The following is a 4,394-nucleotide window of genomic DNA, read 5'->3' as shown; positions in this document are numbered from 1 at the left end:
GCCCTTTTAAATTTGCGTGGAGAAAAGTTGTAGTTTTAGTTGTTGTTGTTGTTGATTTAAATTAGTTGATTAAACGGCGAGTTGAAAAGACGCCAATGTCGTCTTTATTTTGAGGGCTGGGATGTTACGGGGTAAGGGGTGCTTTTCCTGGATTTGGGTTTATTTAAAATCTTTGTTTAAAAAAATATCTATTTTTTAAAAAAATGTTCACTTAAAAACAAATCATTGGGAAACAATTAATTGAATGTTTTTGTAAAATGTTGTTGTTGTTTTTGCAATGTATTCAAAAGAGGGATTGTACAACACTTTAGGAAAATTAATTTTTTTATTTTAATGATTTTGAAATGTCCTTTTTTGTTATTGCGGGAATGAGGGGTATGGTATGGATTTTGTTGCAAGAAGTTGTTAAAGTTTCTCTGTGTGTTATCCTTGGATATTATGTTGGTAGCCACCACCACAACATTGTTGCAGGACTCTGATAGTCATTGAATTGAATTTCTCCTTCTCCTATTTTTTCACTTGTCGTTTATTGTTGGTGATATCCTTGTGGTCAGCTCGGCAGACAGGACATGCCACTTTTCACTTGATACGAAATGACATTAAATCTATTAGAGAGAATGGGAGAAAAAAACAAGAGAAGAGACAGATATTAATTAAAATTCAAAAGAAATGAGGACACAAAAATGTTTTATAAAAAATGGAGATTTGTAATTAAATCAACTAAGAGATAAGTCCTTTCAAATATTCCTTCAGAGACTCGAGATCATAAATTTATTTATTAAAAGAGAGTATAAAATTCAGTAGAATTTTGAAGGACTAATAAAAGCATAGGAGTGTTTTTTTTAATGAGTTAATGATAATATTTGGTTATGGGGAAATAATTTTAAGATACTCCACACAAAGGAGAGATAGTGGAAAATATATTTTTTAAAAATCTACGAATGTGTTGGGTTAAACAAACAATTTTTAAAAAATCTACGCCTTTAAAAGTTTATAAAAAATAATTTTTAAAAAATCTATGCCTGTGTTTCATTATAAAAAATAATTTAAAAAAAAATCTAATCTAATTTTCAAAAATCTACGCCTGTGTTATGTTACGGAAAAATTATTTCAGAACTGTGCACAATATTTTTTCACTTCGTATATTAAAAAAAAAATCATTACTTATATTATAACAGGATATGAAAAATAAAAAAAATCTCCGCCCACAAGAGTGGATTTTTAAAAATATTTTCCAATGGTTGATTTTTTTTTCTTATTGCATTAAGTCCCCCGAATTACCCCTTTAAAATCCTCCCTTATTAATTTATAGTTTTTTTTATTCGCCTATGAATTCCCTTTGAAAAAATGTTTTCCATTTCCATACAACTTCGTTTATGACTTTGTTGTTGTTGTTTTGTTCTCTTTTTTTATGAGTTCTAATTTTCAAAACTAGAGCCATTATTAAGAGCCTACAGACCATTACCAGCCATATCCTAATGTCGTTTGCTGGTTTGACTACCCTGCCTGCCTTACTTGTCAAACATTTCAAATCAGTTTAACCACAAAACAACAAGCTTTGTTTTTTGCACAAAATTCTATCATCGTCATCGTTGTAGAACTTCCGATTGAAGTAGTTTGGTAAATGGTTTTCGGAATAAACATAAAAACCAGCAACAAGAACTACAACCACACCCTTATCAATAAATATTTATTTCCTTTTGTGGAGTAGGAGAAGACGACGACGGAAAAGAACATTTTTTGCTCGAGAACCATTAAAGTAATCAGTGACTTTTCTAATAGTCTTTGCTGTATAACTCATTAAGATGGTAAAAGTTCGTTTTATGGCTGTCTAAAGGACAAGAAATTTTCTAGAAAGAAAAAGAAAAAACAAAAATAATTTTGATGGACACGCAACAATGAGGTCAAATAGCTTGGCGGGTTGAAGGATAATTGTTTATGTCGCCTTTGAACAAATTAAGCCTTTGAAAGGAATAAACGGTTTTGAAAAAAATTAAAACCCCTTTCAAAATGCCATTTCTAAATTAAAACACCTAAAAGTATGCAAATAGACATTTTAATGTTACGCCTAAGAGTATACCTTAAATTCTTTATTTAATTTGCAAAAACGTCAAAATGAGAATATAGATAAAGGCGTACTAAATTTATATGACTGTGTCAAATGTTTTTGTTTTCGTCTTCTCCCTCCTCCAGAATATAGCATAGCTTTAGGCGCTATAATGCGCTGAATAACAAGCACAAAGTTTGGTGTTGTCGCTGGTGTAGACATGATTATTTCAATAGGCCAGTTAACCTTTGCGTGTTGTTAACACTTAAAATTATTTACGCCATGCTTGTTTAAAAAAAATATATATAATAAAAGAACTTAGCTGGTTAGGATATATATGAGTAATTTTATGAGGCCTTGGGGCAATGAAGAATTACGGAAAATTTTTTTGAAGAATATATTTCATTCATATTTTAGCCAATTTATAATCCTGTCTCTAATAAAATCTTCTTTATTCGATATTATATTTTTAATTTAATCCGAAATATATATTGAATTCCCTATACAAAATATACCGTACAAATATATACGAGGAACAACCTTTGATTCTGGAAAAAATCATATCTATACCTTATTTGAGGTATGAAAAATTATTTTATTAATTGTGTTATGAAAAATAGTTTTAAAAAAATCTACGCATTTACTAGGTATTGAAAACATTGTTTAAGAAATCTACATCTTTACTATGTATTGAAAAAATATTATTTTAAAAATCAACGCATTTACTAGGTATGGAAAATAACGGTTGTAGTTAAAAAATCCATTAAAAACCTTTGAAATCTTAGCTATTCTGCATATTAAAAAATCGTCCATTAGTGCGTATGATTTATATTAATTCCAGATAATTTTACAAAAGTCGCCATAACTCCCCAACGAAAAAAGATAATTAGATAAATTAAAATGAATTTGATAGCTAACAAAATAAGGAACATATGAAATATAGAGCTTATTAGTTCTAAAAAATATTGGTGAAGTTATCTAACATACAATGCCTCATATATGGTTTTTATGACACAAAAGAAAAAAACTAATATAAAAGTTCATGTGTACTTAAAATATTTACTTTGTAAGCTAAGTATTTTCAATGAATGAAAAAGCGACCTTATTTCAAAAAACAAAAACTAAAACCACATAAAATATTCAAAGAATATATAGAATTTTTGTTGGTGTTAATATAAACCACATATACATACAGGAGGCGTACATTTAAGCGATTTGTTTATGGGAGTAACTTTTGTTTGCTGTTTTTTATTATTATTTCTTTCCGTTCTTAATAATCCATTTACCACGGGGGGTTTTTTTTTTGTTTATTTTTACGTATTTAGTATATAACAAAAAAAAAAAAACTTTTCCCACTAAATAGGTGTGCTGATGACGACGACGATGATATTGAACGATGACAGTTTATTCCCTTAGAAAATAATTAAGTAAATATATACTTAACCTAAAAGCTTCTGATAGAATAAAATGTCAATTCGCCGCGACCAACAACAAACAAGGACGCACATTAATCAACGTCAGAGTGTCTGATTAAAATGAAAGGATAAAATAAATAAAAAAATGGTAAGGGAAAAACTAACAAAGAAAACAGAAAACACACCAACTTCATTGAGCCAGAAATAAAGTTAAAGTGGTTCGAAAAACAAACACATTCGCCCTGATTTGTAGAACAAGATAATGGCTGAGGAAATGTTGCTAAAAATAACAATGTTAATAAATTTTGACTAGACATGTTAGGAGTTGTATGTTAAAAAAAAAGAAAGAGGAGCGAGCTAGAAAGACATGTCGTCAAACATATTTAAGTTGACGTAGTTTCTATTTTTTTGCGAGTTTGTGCTTTGAAAACGCCAGACAAAGAAGTTTTTGGGTACACGGAAATATGGGTTTGGATTTGGCACAGTTTTTATTCCTTTGAAAGCAATAAAAACGAGGAATGAAATGTATATAATAAAATTTTATAGAATTTAAGGAGACAACAAAAAGCATGAAATAAAAAAGGATAATACATTTTATTAAAGAAATTCTTTCTTGTATAAATTTTAAAGAAAAATACCATAAATAGAACTATTTTTAACTAAATGAGGTAATACTGCAGGCTGAGTGATTTTGTTTACTTTGAAGTGCATTTAATTTTATGAGAATATCTCAATTCGTTTGAATGTTATAGCAATATTACTGAAAATATCCATAAATTAAAATAAATCATAGGCTCTAATGGACAAAATTTCCATCATAATGATTTGATGTTTTTTTTTATATCTCAAGGTAAGGGAAGTAAATTTTTGGATATCAAGAAACTTCATGTGACGATAGGATTTTGAAATTAACCAAAACACTTTTTTTAATT

The sequence above is a fragment of the Musca vetustissima genome, unplaced genomic scaffold (assembly GCF_032173495.1).
Source record: "Musca vetustissima isolate MV318-11 ecotype Yass unplaced genomic scaffold, APGP_CSIRO_Mvet_v1 utg38055, whole genome shotgun sequence".
NCBI classification, from domain to species: domain Eukaryota; kingdom Metazoa; phylum Arthropoda; class Insecta; order Diptera; family Muscidae; genus Musca; species Musca vetustissima.
This window is presented reverse-complemented; position numbering follows the sequence as displayed.